The following is a 22457-nucleotide window of genomic DNA, read 5'->3' on the forward strand; positions in this document are numbered from 1 at the left end:
GCAAAATAGAAACGATTCATGTAACATACCTTCCTGTCCAGGGCCTGGATGTTCTTGATAGTTTGCGTGAGCCCCTGCACTCGGGTGAGCTGCACAACGTCCGGGACCCCCTTACCTCCCTTCTTGTCGGCTTTACTCAGGGTGGCTCGCTTTACCCTCTCCATCTTGCTGCCCCAGATAAAGCGGTGGATAATGCGGTCCACCACTTTTTTGGTGGTCCTGTCTGGGGGAAAGATTTTTCCTACATAAGAGAGGATGGGGAACAGTATAGACTTTGTTATTAATACTCTACCCGTCATTGTTAAGGATCTTGTGCTCCATCCGCCAATCTTTTTACGGACCTGGTTAATGGCCGCCGTCCAGCTCTGGGCCCCCGAGCTATTGTTCTCGAAAATGAGGCCCAGAATCTTGATTTTGTCCTTTTTGACAGGGTACATGTCCGACAGTTCCCTATCTACCTGCCAATTTTTAGACACGTAGACTTCGCTCTTGGACTTATTAATCACTGCCCCGGTCGCCGTGCAGTACTTCTCAAGGATATTACTAATCCGAGGTACCGACGATGTGTTGGTGCAAATGAGTGACACATCGTCCATATATGCTGTTGTTTTGACCTGGACCCCGTTGGATCCAGGCAGCTGGAAACCAGTTATATTGGTATCCCTACGAATTGCCTGCAGGAGGGGTTCAATGCACACGACATATAGCAGTGGGGATAGTGGGCAACCCTGTCTGACCCCTGACTGGATAGATATTTTACCAGTCAGGTGCCTGTTCACCAAGACTCGGGTACTAATGTTTGTATAGATGGTTTTAACCCACTCCCTAAGTCCAGGAGCGAATTTCATCTGGTCCATCACTTTGTACATATATTCATGGCTTACCCTATCGAACGCCTTCTCCTGGTCAAGGTTGAACAGGCAGAGGGGATGGTTCCGTTCTCTAGAATAAGCCAGAATGTCCCTTGTTAACATTAAAATATCCGTGATGGACCTCCCTGGGACGCCACAAGCCTGGTCGGGGCCAATGACCAAAGGGAGGTGTACTTGTAGCCGGAGCATCAGAGCTTTGGCTAGTATCTTGTAATCCACGCAAAGGAGGCTGATTGGGCGCCAATTCCGTAGATCTTTAACTTCCCCTTTCTTATGAAGGAGAGTAATTACACTCTCCCGCATAGAAGGGCCCAACCGCTTCTCCCTGTAGACCGCTCTGTAGACCTCCGCTAAATGGACTTTTAGCATGTCCCAAAAAAGATGGTAATACTCACCCGGGATGCCATCTGGACCTGGCGTCTTACCGGTGTTCATGGTCTTAACCGCCTGGGTGAGCTCCTCCAGCGTGAGTTCTGGGTCCTTCTCCTCCTCCTCGTCGTCCCGCACTGAGTCAGGCTCCAACTGGCTCAGGAACCACTCTATCAGGGTGTCATCTGTAGCTTTGATGTTATATAGGTCCCTATAGAAGTTCTCTACCACTTTTTTCACTCCCTCACTATCCTCTACTATCCTCCCCCTGCTGTCGAGCATGGAGGACATCAAGTGCCGCTTCTCCCTCGTTTTCTGGAAGAAGAAGCGAGTACACTTTTCGTCTTCCTCCATTTTTTGCACTTTTGCATTGTGCATGACCTTTCGTTGTTCCTCCCTACAAAGCACTGAAAGATCTAGCTTGGTCTGGGCTATCTCGTCGCTTACAGGGAACCCCCGAAGCTGAAGCAGGCTCAGATGCTGGAGGGCAGCATTCAGGTGTTTATATTTGGCCCTCCTTTCTTTTGCTTTCCTCTTGCCTGCTGCTATGAAATAACCCTTAGTTCTGATTTTGACCATCTCCCACCACTCTATAGGGGAGTTGAATAGGTCACGCAAAGTGGTCCACTCAACAAGCCTGCTCTTATAGGCTGCAGCTATGGAGGGGTCATCGAGTAAGGAGGTGTTTAATTTCCAAACCCCTGACCCCATCTGGGAGGTCTGAGGGACCTGCAATGTTACCTGCAGGAGCCTATGGTCAGAGAAGAAGACGGCCTGGGTGTCTACTGCCGTCTTCGTAAGGGAGCTGGTATGCAGGACGAGATCTATACGGGAGAAGGAGGTCCCAGATGAGCTCACCCAGGTAAAGGGAGGCACCAGGTCCTTACCTGCATCACACAGGGAGAAATCAGATATTACGGAGGACAAAACTCTACTAGAGCGGTCGTTGCGTGGCCTGCTCCGGTCTACGTCCCTCAGAGCACAATTGAAGTCACCTGACACGATGACGGGTACGTTCCCCAGCAGGAGTGGACGCAGCTGTGGAAAAAATTGAACTCTTTCGTTTTGGTTAGTGGGTGCGTAGACATTGACCAGTCTGAGGGGAGTGTTGTTGTAAGTCACATCCACGCTCAGAATTCTACCAGGTTCTACCTCCCTGCTGCTGCGGGAGGTAATAAATGGGTTTTTAAACAGGATACCTACTCCGTCGGCTCTGGCTATGTTGGAGCCCGACCAGAAGGAGTCCCCCAGGGTCCAACTCTCCTTCAGGTTCCTATAATCAGGGCTCGACGAAATACCACACTCCTGCAGAAAGATGAGATCTGCTTTCAAGTTAGCTAGATAGTTTAGTACATCAAATCTTTTTTGTGTCTCCCTGATGCTCCTGACATTAACAGACACACATATCAGGGCCATCAGGGTAGCTAACAAGAAAAGGAGTCGCTGCGTCCACCCCATAGCGACTATGATTGGGAGGTCGGGACACTCTTCCTACTCTTAGCTCTACGCTTGCTTCGAGGGGGCTTGGGCTTATTTGCAACTCCCATCACCCCTGAGAAGGTACTCACTGCTGCCTCGTCCAAGAAGGCACCGTCTTTATATGCACAGTACGTGGAGTTGTTGGGGCTATTCAACTCCCCACAAGGTAAGTCTGGTGGAACTTGCTCAGGGCCCCTCGGAACGTGTGGGTCAGCTTTGTCCTGGGGGGGGTTATGACAGACAGCATTCTTTGGCTGTTACCGTCTGTTGAATTGGAGCTGTTAGCAGACTTCTGGCTTACCGCGTCCAGGGGTATTCCCATGTCCTCCAGTGCTGTATCTAGGAGGACCTCTAGGGGGCCCCTGGTTTTGCCCATACAAGGGAGGGGGTCAAGGATGCTTTGAAGGGAGGCCCTTCGCTTGAAGAGGGTCATTGCTACAGAGGTACTGCTGGTCAGGGAAGGTGTTGACCCCGACCTCTCCCTCGGTGCATTAGTGAACACCTCTTCTGCGAGGTGTGCTAGGGTTTGTGCCAACGACTGGGAAGGCTGGCTGGGGATGCCCTGGCTGGCTGCTACCTGCCCACTAGGCGGCAGTGTAGCCGTCCCACTCGCCTCCGTCTCTGCCTGCGAGGGCAAGACTGGGGACTTTGTGTGGACATTAGCTGGTTTTGGATCTATGGGGGCCACCTGCAACTTGCTGTCTTTGATCCTGATCTTCTTTCTTTTCCCCCCCTCGTCTCTACCCTTTCTTTTCCCCACCCTCTGCTGGTTCTTCACTCCCTTCCCCTCCTTCTCACTCTCACTTTCACTGTCGCTTTTGCTTTCCTCCCCCACGGACTCAATCCTTATGGCGTCATAACGAGAGCCGAGGGGGAGTGCTGGCACTGAGAGGGCCCTACTCAGGGGGGGGCCGCTGCTGGGTCCGGGCTCCCTCCCTGACTCGTGTTCTGCATCAGAGGAGCTACTGGAGGAGCTAGTGGAGTGGCTGTTGTACTCTCTCTCTGGGCTGGGGGAAGGGGTCCTCGTAAAACGGGACATGTCTCGGGGGCGGGGGGGTGAGGGGGTGCTGGTGATGATGGTGGTGCTGGAGTCTGGGTCTTGGATACTGTTGGTGGTGATGTGGACTGATCTTTGTTACTTGCTCCCTCTTCCTGCTCAGGCCTAGGCTTGTTCATGTTTGCCTTGCTGGCTCTGGCCATGTTGGCATAGGAAGAGGGGCAGTCCTTAAACAGGTGCCCCTTCTTTCCACACAAATTGCACTGCCTCTCTTCTCTGCAGTGGCTGGTCTCGTGGGGGGCGCCGCAGTTCCTGCACTTGACTACAGTACACGCGGCCGCCAGGTGTCCTAATTCCCCACATTTCCTGCAGAGTTTTGGCATCCCATTATAGAATACCAGCCCTCTGTTGGGCCCTAACACTATGGAGTTTGGAATGTGGCGGACGCCTCCAATGCCCGATGGATCAACATTAAGGCGTACCAGCCACTTTCTGGCTCCTGTCCAAACCCCATCTTCATCTGTAATTTTCCTCCCTTCTGATGACACCCTCCCATAGCGGTTAAGCCATGTTGTAATATCATAGTCGCTAACAGTCTCATTGAAAAATTGGACAGTAACAACTTTCATTTCTCTGTCTGTCAGTGCATCCACACAAAATTCTTTGTATGGAGCGAGATATTTATTCTCCCCCCAAAAGGACCACATTTCTTGTAACTTTTGGGGGTTCCTAAAACTGACCTCAAACACTTCCTTAAGCCCTGGCAATTTCACCAAACAATTCAAGTCAGAAGGGGAAAAACCCATACCCCTCTGAAGAATGGTCCGGCTGAACTCCAGTCTCGTCAGTCCTGGTTCCGTTTCATCTTGCTTGTTTCTTGTGAAGCGCACCGCATTGTGCCTCCTGGTTTCCTGGGTTGGCCGGAACGCCATCCTTCAGCTGGCTCCTCCGATTGGGGTGGGAGAAGCCTCTGGACGTCCGGGTTGTCTCTCTCTACGGAAAAGAGACAACGTAAGCAGCAAATCTGGGCAGTTGAAGGAACTATTACTTTAGTCCCTGAGGAGATGGTTGCCTCGCAAGAGGGACCCCCTCCCCAGGTGAACGGTGTCCTTCCCTGGCGGAGTAGGGGGCGCTGCTTGGCACCGAGACCACGTAGGAAGAATCGTGGCTGTGACGCCTCCTCGGGGTCCGGGGCCGCCCTCTGCTCCTCCCAGATGGTGCCCTCTGCTGGGCGCCTGCTGCTCTCTCGGTCTGGATCTCGACTACAATCAAGGGCTGGGGATGAGGTCGTCTAGGTCATCAAAGGGTCCTCAAAGGTCGTCTGGATGGTAGGTCCTCCTTCTCTCTAACTCCAGGAACGTCTGGAAAAGCCGGAACCGCCTGAAAAAGAAAAAAACGGGAACCGCCTGAAAAAGAAAAAACTGCTCTCAACAGTCAACAAAATCTTGAAAGACCCTCGGCCTGGATTGGGCAAGCCAAAACCAGACTGAGCATTAGTCTTCCAAAAAGTTGCCGAGCTGAAGAAAGCCAGTCAAAAATAAAAAAAATTCTGTTCCTCCTCACCCGAACAAACCTCTCAGACCCTCGGAGGGAGCGGGCAATGCCACTACCCTCTAAGCCTTAGTCTTAGAAAGATTTATTCGAACTGAAGAGAAGCCAGAGTATATGGCTGGCTAAGAAGGACCTGGCATAGGGACATGTTCCACCACACTTGTCTGGTTAGCTGCATGCTCCCAGGAAACAAACTGCTGCTGTCTACATCATCATCACATGTGAATAAAAGAAAGAAAGACAGCAAGAAAGAAAGAGAGAAAGAAAGAGAAAGAAAGAGAGAAAGAAAAAAAAAAGAAGTAAAACGGCGGGAAAACTTGCATCAACACTGGCACTCTCCCTCCAGCAGGGGTAGACAAAATGCTCACAGGAGAGATCCAGATCTGACTTTGACCAACGTTAGAGAAAGGTGTGCACCGTTCCCGGAGGTACTGCAATACCGGGCCGATGCGTGGAGTGGACGGAGCAAGCCCCTGTTCCATCTCCCGATTCCAAAAATCAATTTAATATATGGTCCCCTGATAGGGGACGTATCAGATATTAAACTGATAAGAACAGATACTACACTTGATCTTAGCCAAAAGGCCGAGAAGCGATGGCGACTTGGCCCTTGCCCGGGGCCCCCCAGCCCGGACGGCACAGGGGGATTCAAAGGTGGGTGCAAAATTCCAAGCACAAGCAGACCCCCAAAAAACGGGCTGCTGCTTCCAGAGGGGAAATGTGCAATTTAAGCAGGAGGAAACAAAACAAAGCAAAAACACACACATAACACCAAAAACAAAACATAAACTGGCGGAGTGCGTCTTACAAATAGTCATGCCAAGCTGCTATGCTGTGCAAGGTGCCTTGGGTAACTACAACTGTGCCTCGCTGGCTGGCTGGCTTGCTAAGAAGGTCCTGGCATAGGGACATGTTCCACCACACTTGTCTGGTTAGCTGCATGCTCCCAGGAAACAACCTGCTGCTGTCTACATCATCACCACATGTGAATAAAAGAAAGAAAGACAGCAAGAAAGAAAGAGAGAAAGAAAGAGAGAAAGAGAGAAAGAAAGAGAGAAAGAAAAAAAAAATAAGTAAAACGGCGGGAAAACTTGCATCAACACTGGCACTCTCCCTCCAGCAGTGGTAGACAAAATGCTCACAGGAGAGATCCAGATCTGACTTTGACCAACGTTAGAGAAAGGTGTGCACCGTTCCCGGAGGTACTGCAATACCGGGCCGATGCGTGGAGTGGACGGAGCAAGCCCCTGTTCCATCTCCCGATTCCAAAAATCAATTTAATATATGGTCCCCTGATAGGGGACGTATCAGATATTAAACTGATAAGAACAGATACTACACTTGATCTTAGCCAAAAGGCCGAGAAGCGATGGCGACTTGGCCCTTGCCCGGGGCCCCCCAGCCCGGACGGCACAGGGGGATTCATTGGTGGGTGCAAAATTCCAAGCACAAGCAGACCCCCAAAAAACGGGCTGCTGCTTCCAGAGGGGAAATGTGCAATTTAAGCAGGAGGAAACAAAACAAAGCAAAAACACACACATAACACCAAAAACAAAACATAAACTGGCGGAGTGCGTCTTACAAATAGTCATGCCAAGCTGCTATGCTGTGCAAGGTGCCTTGGGTAACTACAACTGTGCCTCGCTGGCTGGCTGGCTTGCTAAGAAGGTCCTGGCATAGGGACATGTTCCACCACACTTGTCTGGTTAGCTGCATGCTCCCAGGAAACAACCTGCTGCTGTCTACATCATCACCACATGTGAATAAAAGAAAGAAAGACAGCAAGAAAGAAAGAGAGAAAGAAAGAGAGAAAGAGAGAAAGAAAGAGAGAAAGAGATTTTACATTTTTTACATTTACACCCATTCGTTTTTTTCATTCATTTTACATTTCTTTTAAAGATGACATTCATGCATACAGACATACATTTTGTTTTAAAAGCATTTAAAATACATTTAAAAACACCAAGACAATTGTGCTTTGTACATGGTTAAAACATACACAGATTAAAATCAACATGAAAAAAACCTGTGCTGCTTTAAAAGTGACTGGAAAAAAAGAACCATCTATAAAAAACCAGTGTTTGTGAGGGCCGGGGAGTGCTCTCTAAAAAAGTTCAAAAGTGAACATAAAACTAGATCTAAAACAGGGACAGGGGAAAAGGGACAGTGTATAGAACAGTGAGTTAAAATTCTAAAATTTTAAAACACTTAAAATGTAACTTTTAATAGTTTACATTAAAAATCTTAAAGATACATAAAACAAAACAAAACAAAATCAAATAAAACATTCAACGTAAATCAAATAAAAGTCCATAAAACTGAAACAAAAAGACTACATAAAACCAGGGCACCGTTGAAAAAACGGTCATGCCAGCTAAAAAGGGCGGAATGCTGGCATGACAAAATAAATAAAAGGCTTAGCGGTGCCCCGTAGTCCCGCTCCTAGGAGCTAGCGGTTCCAGTTTTTTCCTTTATTCCATCTTCACGTCCTGAAGTCCGGCGATCCTCCACTCCGCGCAGGCCTTGTCCTTCCCGAGGGTCCGGATGTCCAGAATTACAAAGTCCTTGATAAGAGTTTGTGCCCTTCTGGTCGTGGTGATAGTGTCTAGCTCCTGCTTGTGATAGACACAGACGTTACGGCCTTCCCACAGGATCTGCTTGACAACATTGATGACACGCCAAACGCACTTAGCTGTGCTGGTATCGATTCCTCCCGCAGGCCCATAGAGCACAGTCTCAGCGGTCATCTTGGCCGTGTCAGCAAACCTGTTTAGGAAGACAGAGACAGAGAGCCAGACACTGCCAGCCACATCACACTCCCAGAAGATATGGGCTGGTGTTTCTCTCTTGCGGCACATTGCATAGGGGCATGTTTCTACTTGGGCTAGTCCCCTCCTGAACATGAACGCTCGAGTGGGGAATGCACTGTGGACGGTGTTCCATGCTATATCCTTCTGGACATTACTGAGGCAGCTGTGAGACACATTCTCCCAGATTTTTTGGCTTTGGGTGAGGGAGAAAGTAGCTACTTTTTCAATTTCCTGGGAAGCGGCAAGATATTTAGTTACAGCCTTGTATTCCCAGGAGGCCAATTTTGCTTTATCTAAGCCCAATTTATATATAGTGTCCCTTAAGGTTCTATAATACAATGGGGGGTCCCAGGAGTACGGCACGGTGTTATCAATAGTGCAGAGGCCCAAGGCCCTGAGACAGGTGGCAAAATAGAAACGATTCATGTAACATACCTTCCTGTCCAGGGCCTGGATGTTCTTGATAGTTTGCGTGAGCCCCTGCACTCGGGTGAGCTGCACAACGTCCGGGACCCCCTTACCTCCCTTCTTGTCGGCTTTACTCAGGGTGGCTCGCTTTACCCTCTCCATCTTGCTGCCCCAGATAAAGCGGTGGATAATGCGGTCCACCACTTTTTTGGTGGTCCTGTCTGGGGGAAAGATTTTTCCTACATAAGAGAGGATGGGGAACAGTATAGACTTTGTTATTAATACTCTACCCGTCATTGTTAAGGATCTTGTGCTCCATCCGCCAATCTTTTTACGGACCTGGTTAATGGCCGCCGTCCAGCTCTGGGCCCCCGAGCTATTGTTCTCGAAAATGAGGCCCAGAATCTTGATTTTGTCCTTTTTGACAGGGTACATGTCCGACAGTTCCCTATCTACCTGCCAATTTTTAGACACGTAGACTTCGCTCTTGGACTTATTAATCACTGCCCCGGTCGCCGTGCAGTACTTCTCAAGGATATTACTAATCCGAGGTACCGACGATGTGTTGGTGCAAATGAGTGACACATCGTCCATATATGCTGTTGTTTTGACCTGGACCCCGTTGGATCCAGGCAGCTGGAAACCAGTTATATTGGTATCCCTACGAATTGCCTGCAGGAGGGGTTCAATGCACACGACATATAGCAGTGGGGATAGTGGGCAACCCTGTCTGACCCCTGACTGGATAGATATTTTACCAGTCAGGTGCCTGTTCACCAAGACTCGGGTACTAATGTTTGTATATATGGTTTTAACCCACTCCCTAAGTCCAGGAGCGAATTTCATCTGGTCCATCACTTTGTACATATATTCATGGCTTACCCTATCGAACGCCTTCTCCTGGTCAAGGTTGAACAGGCAGAGGGGATGGTTCCGTTCTCTAGAATAAGCCAGAATGTCCCTTGTTAACATTAAAATATCCGTGATGGACCTCCCTGGGACGCCACAAGCCTGGTCGGGGCCAATGACCAAAGGGAGGTGTACTTGTAGCCGGAGCATCAGAGCTTTGGCTAGTATCTTGTAATCCACGCAAAGGAGGCTGATTGGGCGCCAATTCCGTAGATCTTTAACTTCCCCTTTCTTATGAAGGAGAGTAATTACACTCTCCCGCATAGAAGGGCCCAACCGCTTCTCCCTGTAGACCGCTCTGTAGACCTCCGCTAAATGGACTTTTAGCATGTCCCAAAAAAGATGGTAATACTCACCCGGGATGCCATCTGGACCTGGCGTCTTACCGGTGTTCATGGTCTTAACCGCCTGGGTGAGCTCCTCCAGCGTGAGTTCTGGGTCCTTCTCCTCCTCCTCGTTGTCCCGCACTGAGTCAGGCTCCAACTGGCTCAGGAACCACTCTATCAGGGTGTCATCTGTAGCTTTGATGTTATATAGGTCCCTATAGAAGTTCTCTACCACTTTTTTCACTCCCTCACTATCCTCTACTATCCTCCCCTGCTGTCGAGCATGGAGGACATCAAGTGCCGCTTCTCCCTCGTTTTCTGGAAGAAGAAGCGAGTACACTTTTCGTCTTCCTCCATTTTTTGCACTTTTGCATTGTGCATGACCTTTCGTTGTTCCTCCCTACAAAGCACTGAAAGATCTAGCTTGGTCTGGGCTATCTCGTCGCTTACAGGGAACCCCCGAAGCTGAAGCAGGCTCAGATGCTGGAGGGCAGCATTCAGGTGTTTATATTTGGCCCTCCTTTCTTTTGCTTTCCTCTTGCCTGCTGCTATGAAATAACCCTTAGTTCTGATTTTGACCATCTCCCACCACTCTATAGGGGAGTTGAATAGGTCACGCAAAGTGGTCCACTCAACAAGCCTGCTCTTATAGGCTGCAGCTATGGAGGGGTCATCGAGTAAGGAGGTGTTTAATTTCCAAACCCCTGACCCCATCTGGGAGGTCTGAGGGACCTGCAATGTTACCTGCAGGAGCCTATGGTCAGAGAAGAAGACGGCCTGGGTGTCTACTGCCGTCTTCGTAAGGGAGCTGGTATGCAGGACGAGATCTATACGGGAGAAGGAGGTCCCAGATGAGCTCACCCAGGTAAAGGGAGGCACCAGGTCCTTACCTGCATCACACAGGGAGAAATCAGATATTACGGAGGACAAAACTCTACTAGAGCGGTCGTTGCGTGGCCTGCTCCGGTCTACGTCCCTCAGAGCACAATTGAAGTCACCTGACACGATGACGGGTACGTTCCCCAGCAGGAGTGGACGCAGCTGTGGAAAAAATTGAACTCTTTCGTTTTGGTTAGTGGGTGCGTAGACATTGACCAGTCTGAGGGGAGTGTTGTTGTATGTCACATCCACGCTCAGAATTCTACCAGGTTCTACCTCCCTGCTGCTGCGGGAGGTAATAAATGGGTTTTTAAACAGGATACCTACTCCGTCGGCTCTGGCTATGTTGGAGCCCGACCAGAAGGAGTCCCCCAGGGTCCAACTCTCCTTCAGGTTCCTATAATCAGGGCTCGACGAAATACCACACTCCTGCAGAAAGATGAGATCTGCTTTCAAGTTAGCTAGATAGTTTAGTACATCAAATCTTTTTTGTGTCTCCCTGATGCTCCTGACATTAACAGACACACATATCAGGGCCATCAGGGTAGCTAACAAGAAAAGGAGTCGCTGCGTCCACCCCATAGCGACTATGATTGGGAGGTCGGGACACTCTTCCTACTCTTAGCTCTACGCTTGCTTCGAGGGGGCTTGGGCTTATTTGCAACTCCCATCACCCCTGAGAAGGTACTCACTGCTGCCTCGTCCAAGAAGGCACCGTCTTTATATGCACAGTACGTGGAGTTGTTGGGGCTATTCAACTCCCCACAAGGTAAGTCTGGTGGAACTTGCTCAGGGCCCCTCGGAACGTGTGGGTCAGCTTTGTCCTGGGGGGGGTTATGACAGACAGCATTCTTTGGCTGTTACCGTCTGTTGAATTGGAGCTGTTAGCAGACTTCTGGCTTACCGCGTCCAGGGGTATTCCCATGTCCTCCAGTGCTGTATCTAGGAGGACCTCTAGGGGGCCCCTGGTTTTGCCCATACAAGGGAGGGGGTCAAGGATGCTTTGAAGGGAGGCCCTTCGCTTGAAGAGGGTCATTGCTACAGAGGTACTGCTGGTCAGGGAAGGTGTTGACCCCGACCTCTCCCTCGGTGCATTAGTGAACACCTCTTCTGCGAGGTGTGCTAGGGTTTGTGCCAACGACTGGGAAGGCTGGCTGGGGATGCCCTGGCTGGCTGCTACCTGCCCACTAGGCGGCAGTGTAGCCGTCCCACTCGCCTCCGTCTCTGCCTGCGAGGGCAAGACTGGGGACTTTGTGTGGACATTAGCTGGTTTTGGATCTATGGGGGCCACCTGCAACTTGCTGTCTTTGATCCTGATCTTCTTTCTTTTCCCCCCCTCGTCTCTACCCTTTCTTTTCCCCACCCTCTGCTGGTTCTTCACTCCCTTCCCCTCCTTCTCACTCTCACTTTCACTGTCGCTTTTGCTTTCCTCCCCCACGGACTCAATCCTTATGGCGTCATAACGAGAGCCGAGGGGGAGTGCTGGCACTGAGAGGGCCCTACTCAGGGGGGGGCCGCTGCTGGGTCCGGGCTCCCTCCCTGACTCGTGTTCTGCATCAGAGGAGCTACTGGAGGAGCTAGTGGAGTGGCTGTTGTACTCTCTCTCTGGGCTGGGGGAAGGGGTCCTCGTAAAACGGGACATGTCTCGGGGGCGGGGGGGTGAGGGGGTGCTGGTGATGATGGTGGTGCTGGAGTCTGGGTCTTGGATACTGTTGGTGGTGATGTGGACTGATCTTTGTTACTTGCTCCCTCTTCCTGCTCAGGCCTAGGCTTGTTCATGTTTGCCTTGCTGGCTCTGGCCATGTTGGCATAGGAAGAGGGGCAGTCCTTAAACAGGTGCCCCTTCTTTCCACACAAATTGCACTGCCTCTCTTCTCTGCAGTGGCTGGTCTCGTGGGGGGCGCCGCAGTTCCTGCACTTGACTACAGTACACGCGGCCGCCAGGTGTCCTAATTCCCCACATTTCCTGCAGAGTTTTGGCATCCCATTATAGAATACCAGCCCTCTGTTGGGCCCTAACACTATGGAGTTTGGAATGTGGCGGACGCCTCCAATGCCCGATGGATCAACATTAAGGCGTACCAGCCACTTTCTGGCTCCTGTCCAAACCCCATCTTCATCTGTAATTTTCCTCCCTTCTGATGACACCCTCCCATAGCGGTTAAGCCATGTTGTAATATCATAGTCGCTAACAGCCTCATTGAAAAATTGGACAGTAACAACTTTCATTTCTCTGTCTGTCAGTGCATCCACACAAAATTCTTTGTATGGAGCGAGATATTTATTCTCCCCCCAAAAGGACCACATTTCTTGTAACTTTTGGGGGTTCCTAAAACTGACCTCAAACACTTCCTTAAGCCCTGGCAATTTCACCAAACAATTCAAGTCAGAAGGGGAAAAACCCATACCCCTCTGAAGAATGGTCCGGCTGAACTCCAGTCTCGTCAGTCCTGGTTCCGTTTCATCTTGCTTGTTTCTTGTGAAGCGCACCGCATTGTGCCTCCTGGTTTCCTGGGTTGGCCGGAACGCCATCCTTCAGCTGGCTCCTCCGATTGGGGTGGGAGAAGCCTCTGGACGTCCGGGTTGTCTCTCTCTACGGAAAAGAGACAACGTAAGCAGCAAATCTGGGCAGTTGAAGGAACTATTACTTTAGTCCCTGAGGAGATGGTTGCCTCGCAAGAGGGACCCCCTCCCCAGGTGAACGGTGTCCTTCCCTGGCGGAGTAGGGGGCGCTGCTTGGCACCGAGACCACGTAGGAAGAATCGTGGCTGTGACGCCTCCTCGGGGTCCGGGGCCGCCCTCTGCTCCTCCCAGATGGTGCCCTCTGCTGGGCGCCTGCTGCTCTCTCGGTCTGGATCTCGACTACAATCAAGGGCTGGGGATGAGGTCGTCTAGGTCATCAAAGGGTCCTCAAAGGTCGTCTGGATGGTAGGTCCTCCTTCTCTCTAACTCCAGGAACGTCTGGAAAAGCCGGAACCGCCTGAAAAAGAAAAAAACGGGAACCGCCTGAAAAAGAAAAAACTGCTCTCAACAGTCAACAAAATCTTGAAAGACCCTCGGCCTGGATTGGGCAAGCCAAAACCAGACTGAGCATTAGTCTTCCAAAAAGTTGCCGAGCTGAAGAAAGCCAGTCAAAAATAAAAAAAATTCTGTTCCTCCTCACCCGAACAAACCTCTCACAGACCCTCGGAGGGAGCGGGCAATGCCACTACCCTCTAAGCCTTAGTCTTAGAAAGATTTATTCGAACTGAAGAGAAGCCAGAGTATATGGCTGGCTAAGAAGGACCTGGCATAGGGACATGTTCCACCACACTTGTCTGGTTAGCTGCATGCTCCCAGGAAACAAACTGCTGCTGTCTACATCATCATCACATGTGAATAAAAGAAAGAAAGACAGCAAGAAAGAAAGAGAGAAAGAAAGAGAAAGAAAGAGAGAAAGAAAAAAAAAAGAAGTAAAACGGCGGGAAAACTTGCATCAACACTGGCACTCTCCCTCCAGCAGGGGTAGACAAAATGCTCACAGGAGAGATCCAGATCTGACTTTGACCAACGTTAGAGAAAGGTGTGCACCGTTCCCGGAGGTACTGCAATACCGGGCCGATGCGTGGAGTGGACGGAGCAAGCCCCTGTTCCATCTCCCGATTCCAAAAATCAATTTAATATATGGTCCCCTGATAGGGGACGTATCAGATATTAAACTGATAAGAACAGATACTACACTTGATCTTAGCCAAAAGGCCGAGAAGCGATGGCGACTTGGCCCTTGCCCGGGGCCCCCCAGCCCGGACGGCACAGGGGGATTCAAAGGTGGGTGCAAAATTTCAAGCACAAGCAGACCCCAAAAAAACGGGCTGCTGCTTCCAGAGGGGAAATGTGCAATTTAAGCAGGAGAAAACAAAACAAAGCAAAAACACACACATAACACCAAAAACAAAACATAAACTGGCGGAGTGCGTCTTACAAATAGTCATGCCAAGCTGCTATGCTGTGCAAGGTGCCTTGGGTAACTACAACTGTGCCTCGCTGGCTGGCTGGCTTGCTAAGAAGGTCCTGGCATAGGGACATGTTCCACCACACTTGTCTGGTTAGCTGCATGCTCCCAGGAAACAACCTGCTGCTGTCTACATCATCACCACATGTGAATAAAAGAAAGAAAGACAGCAAGAAAGAAAGAGAGAAAGAAAGAGAGAAAGAGAGAAAGAAAGAGAGAAAGAAAGAAAGAGAGAAAGAAAAAAAAAAGAAGTAAAACGGCGGGAAAACTTGCATCAACACTGGCACTCTCCCTCCAGCAGGGGTAGACAAAATGCTCACAGGAGAGATCCAGATCTGACTTTGACCAACGTTAGAGAAAGGTGTGCACCGTTCCCGGAGGTACTGCAATACCGGGCCGATGCGTGGAGTGGACGGAGCAAGCCCCTGTTCCATCTCCCGATTCCAAAAATCAATTTAATATATGGTCCCCTGATAGGGGACGTATCAGATATTAATACTCTTTTATTGAGATTTTACATTTTTTACATTTACACCCATTCGTTTTTTCATTCATTTTACATTTCTTTTAAAGATGACATTCATGCATACAGACATACATTTTGTTTTAAAAGCATTTAAAATACATTTAAAAACACCAAGACAATTGTGCTTTGTACATGGTTAAAACAGACACAGATTAAAATCAACATGAAAAAAACCTGTGCTGTTTTAAAAGTGACTGGAAAAAAAGAACCATCTATAAAAAACCAGTGCTTGTGAGGGCCGGGGAGTGCTCTCTAAAAAAGTTCAAAAGTGAACATAAAACTAGATCTAAAACAGGGACAGGGGAAAAGGGACAGTGTATAGAACAGTGAGTTAAAATTCTAAAATTTTAAAACACTTAAAATGTAACTTTTAATAGTTTACATTAAAAATCTTAAAGATACATAAAACAAAACAAAACAAAATCAAATAAAACATTCAACGTAAATCAAATAAAAGTCCATAAAACTGAAACAAAAAGACTACATAAAACCAGGGCACCGTTGAAAAAACGGTCATGCCAGCTAAAAAGGGCGGAATGCTGGCATGACAAAATAAATAAAAGGCTTAGCGGTGCCCCGTAGTCCCGCTCCTAGGAGCTAGCGGTTCCAGTTTTTTCCTTTATTCCATCTTCACGTCCTGAAGTCCGGCGATCCTCCACTCCGCGCAGGCCTTGTCCTTCCCGAGGGTCCGGATGTCCAGAATTACAAAGTCCTTGATAAGAGTTTGTGCCCTTCTGGTCGTGGTGATAGTGTCTAGCTCCTGCTTGTGATAGACACAGACGTTACGGCCTTCCCACAGGATCTGCTTGACAACATTGATGACACGCCAAACGCACTTAGCTGTGCTGGTATCGATTCCTCCCGCAGGCCCATAGAGCACAGTCTCAGCGGTCATCTTGGCCGTGTCAGCAAACCTGTTTAGGAAGACAGAGACAGAGAGCCAGACACTGCCAGCCACATCACACTCCCAGAAGATATGGGCTGGTGTTTCTCTCTTGCGGCACTTTGCATAGGGGCATGTTTCTACTTGGGCTAGTCCCCTCCTGAACATGAACGCTCGAGTGGGGAGTGCACTGTGGACGGTGTTCCATGCTATATCCTTCTGGACATTACTGAGGCAGCTGTGAGACACATTCTCCCAGATTTTTTGGCTTTGGGTGAGGGAGAAAGTAGCTACTTTTTCAATTTCCTGGGAACCGGCAAGATATTTAGTTACAGCCTTGTATTCCCAGGAGGCCAATTTTGCTTTATCTAAGCCCAATTTATATATAGTGTCCCTTAAGGTTCTATAATACAATGGGGGGTCCCAGGAGTACGGCACGGTGTTATCAATAGTGCAGAGGCCCAAGGCCCTGAGACAGGTGGCAAAATAGAAACGATTCATGTAACATACCTTCCTGTCCAGGGCCTGGATGTTCTTGATAGTTTGCGTGAGCCCCTGCACTCGGGTGAGCTGCACAACGTCCGGGACCCCCTTACCTCCCTTCTTGTCGGCTTTACTCAGGGTGGCTCGCTTTACCCTCTCCATCTTGCTGCCCCAGATAAAGCGGTGGATAATGCGGTCCACCACTTTTTTGGTGGTCCTGTCTGGGGGAAAGATTTTTCCTACATAAGAGAGGATGGGGAACAGTATAGACTTGGTTATTAATACTCTACCCGTCATTGATAAGGATCTTGTGCTCCATCCGCCAATCTTTTTACGGACCTGGTTAATGGCCGCCGTCCAGCTCTGGGCCCCCGAGCTATTGTTCTCGAAAATGAGGCCCAGAATCTTGATTTTGTCCTTTTTGACAGGGTACATGTCCGACAGTTCCCTATCTACCTGCCAATTTTTAGACACGTAGACTTCGCTCTTGGACTTATTAATCACTGCCCCGGTCGCCGTGCAGTACTTCTCAAGGATATTACTAATCCGAGGTACCGACGATGTGTTGGTGCAAATGAGTGACACATCGTCCATATATGCTGTTGTTTTGACCTGGACCCCGTTGGATCCAGGCAGCTGGAAACCAGTTATATTGGTATCCCTACGAATTGCCTGCAGGAGGGGTTCAATGCACACGACATATAGCAGTGGGGATAGTGGGCAACCCTGTCTGACCCCTGACTGGATAGATATTTTACCAGTCAGGTGCCTGTTCACCAAGACTCGGGTACTAATGTTTGTATATATGGTTTTAACCCACTCCCTAAGTCCAGGAGCGAATTTCATCTGGTCCATCACTTTGTACATATATTCATGGCTTACCCTATCGAACGCCTTCTCCTGGTCAAGGTTGAACAGGCAGAGGGGATGGTTCCGTTCTCTAGAATAAGCCAGAATGTCCCTTGTTAACATTAAAATATCCGTGATGGACCTCCCTGGGACGCCACAAGCCTGGTCGGGGCCAATGACCAAAGGGAGGTGTACTTGTAGCCGGAGCATCAGAGCTTTGGCTAGTATCTTGTAATCCACGCAAAGGAGGCTGATTGGGCGCCAATTCCGTAGATCTTTAACTTCCCCTTTCTTATGAAGGAGAGTAATTACACTCTCCCGCATAGAAGGGCCCAACCGCTTCTCCCTGTAGACCGCTCTGTAGACCTCCGCTAAATGGACTTTTAGCGTGTCCCAAAAAAGATGGTAATACTCACCCGGGATGCCATCTGGACCTGGCGTCTTACCGGTGTTCATGGTCTTAACCGCCTGGGTGAGCTCCTCCAGCGTGAGTTCTGGGTCCTTCTCCTCCTCCTCGTCGTCCCGCACTGAGTCAGGCTCCAACTGGCTCAGGAACCACTCTATCAGGGTGTCATCTGTAGCTTTGATGTTATACAGGTCCCTATAGAAGTTCTCTACCACTTTTTTCACTCCCTCACTATCCTCTACTATCCTCCCCCTGCTGTCGAGCATGGAGGACATCAAGTGCCGCTTCTCCCTCGTTTTCTGGAAGAAGAAGCGAGTACACTTTTCGTCTTCCTCCATTTTTTGCACTTTTGCATTGTGCATGACCTTTCGTTGTTCCTCCCTACAAAGCACTGAAAGATCTAGCTTGGTCTGGTCTATTTCGTCGCTTACAGGGAACCCCCGAAGCTGAAGCAGGCTCAGACGCTGGAGGGCAGCATTCAGGTGTTTATATTTGGCCCTCCTTTCTTTTGCTTTCCTCTTGCCTGCTGCTATGAAATAACCCTTAGTTCTGATTTTGACCATCTCCCACCACTCTATAGGGGAGTTGAATAGGTCACGCAAAGTGGTCCACTCAACAAGCCTGCTCTTATAGGCTGCAGCTATGGAGGGGTCATCGAGTAAGGAGGTGTTTAATTTCCAAACCCCTGACCCCATCTGGGAGGTCTGAGGGACCTGCAATGTTACCTGCAGGAGCCTATGGTCAGAGAAGAAGACGGCCTGGGTGTCTACTGCCGTCTTCGTAAGGGAGCTGGTATGCAGGACGAGATCTATACGGGAGAAGGAGGTCCCAGATGAGCTCACCCAGGTAAAGGGAGGCACCAGGTCCTTACCTGCATCACACAGGGAGAAATCAAATATTACGGAGGACAAAACTCTACTAGAGCGGTCGTTGCGTGGCCTGCTCCGGTCTACGTCCCTCAGAGCACAATTGAAGTCACCTGACACGATGACGGGTACGTTCCCCAGCAGGAGTGGACGCAGCTGTGGAAAAAAATGAACTCTTTCGTTTTGGTTAGTGGGTGCATAGACATTGACCAGTCTGAGGGGGGTGTTGTTGTATGTCACATCCACGCTCAGAATTCTACCAGGTTCTACCTCCCTGCTGCTGCGGGAGGTAATAAATGGGTTTTTAAACAGGATACCTACTCCGTCGGCTCTGGCTATGTTGGAGCCCGACCAGAAGGAGTCCCCCAGGGTCCAACTCTCCTTCAGGTCCCTATAATCAGGGCTCAACGAAATACCACACTCCTGCAGAAAGATGAGATCTGCTTTCAAGTTAGCTAGATAGTTTAGTACATCAAATCTTTTTTGTGTCTCCCTGATGCTCCTGACATTAACAGACACACATATCAGGGCCATCAGGGTAGCTAACAAGAAAAGGAGTCGCTGCGTCCACCCCATAGCGACTATGATTGGGAGGTCGGGACACTCTTCCTACTCTTAGCTCTACGCTTGCTTCGAGGGGGCTTGGGCTTATTTGCAACTCCCATCACCCCTGAGAAGGTACTCACTGCTGCCTCGTCCAAGAAGGCACCGTCTTTATATGCACAGTACGTGGAGTTGTTGGGGCTATTCAACTCCCCACAAGGTAAGTCTGGTGGAACTTGCTCAGGGCCCCTCGGAACGTGTGGGTCAGCTTTGTCCTGGGGGGGGGTTATGACAGACAGCATTCTTTGGCTGTTACCGTCTGTTGAATTGGAGCTGTTAGCAGACTTCTGGCTTACCGCGTCCAGGGGTATTCCCATGTCCTCCAGTGCTGTATCTAGGAGGACCTCTAGGGGGCCCCTGGTTTTGCCCATACAAGGGAGGGGGTCAAGGATGCTTTGAAGGGAGGCCCTTCGCTTGAAGAGGGTCATTGCTACAGAGGTACTGCTGGTCAGGGAAGGTGTTGACCCCGACCTCTCCCTCGGTGCATTAGTGAACACCTCTTCTGCAAGGTGTGCTAGGGTTTGTGCCAACGACTGGGAAGGCTGGCTGGGGATGCCCTGGCTGGCTGCTACCTGCCCACTAGGCGGCAGTGTAGCCGTCCCACTCGCCTCCGTCTCTGCCTGCGAGGGCAAGACTGGGGACTTTGTGTGGACATTAGCTGGTTTTGGATCTATGGGGGCCACCTGCAACTTGCTGTCTTTGATCCTGATCTTCTTTCTTTTCCCCCCCTCGTCTCTACCCTTTCTTTTCCCCACCCTCTGCTGGTTCTTCACTCCCTTCCCCTCCTTCTCACTCTCACTTTCACTGTCGCTTTTGCTTTCCTCCCCCACGGACTCAATCCTTATGGCGTCATAACGAGAGCCGAGGGGGAGTGCTGGCGCTGAGAGGGCCCTACTCAGGGGGGGGCCGCTGCTGGGTCCGGGCTCCCTCCCTGCCTCGTGTTCTGCATCAGAGGAGCTACTGGAGGAGCTAGTGGAGTGGCTGTTGTACTCTCTCTCTGGGCTGGGGGAAGGGGTCCTCGTAAAACGGGACATGTCTCGGGGGCGGGGGGGTGAGGGGGTGCTGGTGATGATGGTGGTGCTGGAGTCTGGGTCTTGGATACTGTTGGTGGTGATGTGGACTGATCTTTGTTACTTGCTCCCTCTTCCTGCTCAGGCCTAGGCTTGTTCATGTTTGCCTTGCTGGCTCTGGCCATGTTGGCATAGGAAGAGGGGCAGTCCTTAAACAGGTGCCCCTTCTTTCCACACAAATTGCACTGCCTCTCTTCTCTGCAGTGGCTGGTCTCGTGGGGGGCGCCGCAGTTCCTGCACTTGACTACAGTACACGCGGCCGCCAGGTGTCCTAATTCCCCACATTTCCTGCAGAGTTTTGGCATCCCATTATAGAATACCAGCCCTCTGTTGGGCCCTAACACTATGGAGTTTGGAATGTGGCGGACGCCTCCAATGCCCGATGGATCAACATTAAGGCGTACCAGCCACTTTCTGGCTCCTGTCCAAACCCCATCTTCATCTGTAATTTTCCTCCCTTCTGATGACACCCTCCCATAGCGGTTAAGCCATGTTGTAATATCATAGTCGCTAACAGCCTCATTGAAAAATTGGACAGTAACAACTTTCATTTCTCTGTCTGTCAGTGCATCCACACAAAATTCTTTGTATGGAGCGAGATATTTATTCTCCCCCCAAAAGGACCACATTTCTTGTAACTTTTGGGGGTTCCTAAAACTGACCTCAAACACTTCCTTAAGCCCTGGCAATTTCACCAAACAATTCAAGTCAGAAGGGGAAAAACCCATACCCCTCTGAAGAATGGTCCGGCTGAACTCCAGTCTCGTCAGTCCTGGTTCCGTTTCATCTTGCTTGTTTCTTGTGAAGCGCACCGCATTGTGCCTCCTGGTTTCCTGGGTTGGCCGGAACGCCATCCTTCAGCTGGCTCCTCCGATTGGGGTGGGAGAAGCCTCTGGACGTCCGGGTTGTCTCTCTCTACGGAAAAGAGACAACGTAAGCAGCAAATCTGGGCAGTTGAAGGAACTATTACTTTAGTCCCTGAGGAGATGGTCGCCTCGCAAGAGGGACCCCCTCCCCAGGTGAACGGTGTCCTTCCCTGGCGGAGTAGGGGGCGCTGCTTGGCACCGAGACCACGTAGGAAGAATCGTGGCTGTGACGCCTCCTCGGGGTCCGGGGCCGCCCTCTGCTCCTCCCAGATGGCGCCCTCTGCTGGGCGCCTGCTGCTCTCTCGGTCTGGATCTCGATTACAATCAAGGGCTGGGGATGAGGTCGTCTAGGTCATCAAAGGGTCCTCAAAGGTCGTCGGGATGGTAGGTCCTCCTTCTCTCTAACTCCAGGAACGTCTGGAAAAGCCGGAACCGCCTGAAAAAGAAAAAAACGGGAACCGCCTGAAAAAGAAAAAACTGCTCTCAACAGTCAACAAAATCTTGAAATACCCTCGGCTTGGATTGGGCAAGCCAAAACCAGACTGAGCATTAGTCTTCCAAAAAGTTGCCGAGCTGAAGAAAGCCAGTCAAAAATAAAAAAAATTCTGTTCCTCCTCACCCGAACAAACCTCTCACAGACCCTCGGAGGGAGCGGGCAATGCCACTACCCTCTAAACCTTAGTCTTAGTAAGATTTATTCGAACTGAAGAGAAGCCAGAGTATATGGCTGGCTAAGAAGGACCTGGCATAGGGACATGTTCCACCACACTTGTCTGGTTAGCTGCATGCTCCCAGGAAACAAACTGCTGCTGTCTACATCATCACCACATGTGAATAAAAGAAAGAAAGACAGCAAGAAAGAAAGAGAGAAAGAAAAAGAAAGAAAGAAAGAGAGAAAGAAAAAAAAAGAAGTAAAACGGCGGGAAAACTTGCATCAACACTGGCACTCTCCCTCCAGCAGGGGTAGACAAAATGCTCACAGGAGAGATCCAGATCTGACTTTGACCAACGTTAGAGAAAGGTGTGCACCGTTCCCGGAGGTACTGCAATACCGGGCCGATGCGTGGAGTGGACGGAGCAAGCCCCTGTTCCATCTCCCGATTCCAAAAATCAATTTAATATATGGTCCAATGATAGGGGACGTATCAGATATTAAACTGATAAGAACAGATACTACACTTGATCTTAGCCAAAAGGCCGAGAAGCGATGGCGACTTGGCCCTTGCCCGGGGCCCCCCAGCCCGGACGGCACAGGGGGATTCAAAGGTGGGTGCAAAATTTCAAGCACAAGCAGACCCCAAAAAAACGGGCTGC

The 22457-nt window shown here is 50.0% G+C and overlaps 4 non-coding genes and 1 pseudogene across 4 annotated transcripts; all 5 read right to left on the reverse strand.

Moving 5' to 3' along the window:
• Positions 1 to 5674: 5674 nt before the first annotated feature.
• On the reverse strand, positions 5675 to 5865 carry LOC131738420 (U2 spliceosomal RNA). Its single transcript, XR_009329952.1, has one exon. It is a non-coding gene; the product is annotated as a U2 spliceosomal RNA (small nuclear RNA).
• Positions 5866 to 6448: 583 nt separating this feature from the next.
• LOC131738431 (U2 spliceosomal RNA) lies at positions 6449 to 6639 on the reverse strand. Its single transcript, XR_009329958.1, has one exon. It is a non-coding gene; the product is annotated as a U2 spliceosomal RNA (small nuclear RNA).
• A 7520-nt stretch (positions 6640 to 14159) lies between these two features.
• On the reverse strand, positions 14160 to 14350 carry LOC131738442 (U2 spliceosomal RNA). The gene has a single exon (XR_009329969.1). It is a non-coding gene; the product is annotated as a U2 spliceosomal RNA (small nuclear RNA).
• Positions 14351 to 14949: 599 nt separating this feature from the next.
• On the reverse strand, positions 14950 to 15104 carry LOC131738670 (U2 spliceosomal RNA; annotated as a pseudogene).
• Positions 15105 to 22161: 7057 nt separating this feature from the next.
• LOC131738332 (U2 spliceosomal RNA) lies at positions 22162 to 22352 on the reverse strand. The gene has a single exon (XR_009329896.1). It is a non-coding gene; the product is annotated as a U2 spliceosomal RNA (small nuclear RNA).
• Positions 22353 to 22457: the final 105 nt, after the last annotated feature.

This window comes from Acipenser ruthenus, chromosome 10 (assembly GCF_902713425.1).
Source record: "Acipenser ruthenus chromosome 10, fAciRut3.2 maternal haplotype, whole genome shotgun sequence".
Classification (NCBI taxonomy): Eukaryota; Metazoa; Chordata; class Actinopteri; order Acipenseriformes; family Acipenseridae; genus Acipenser; species Acipenser ruthenus.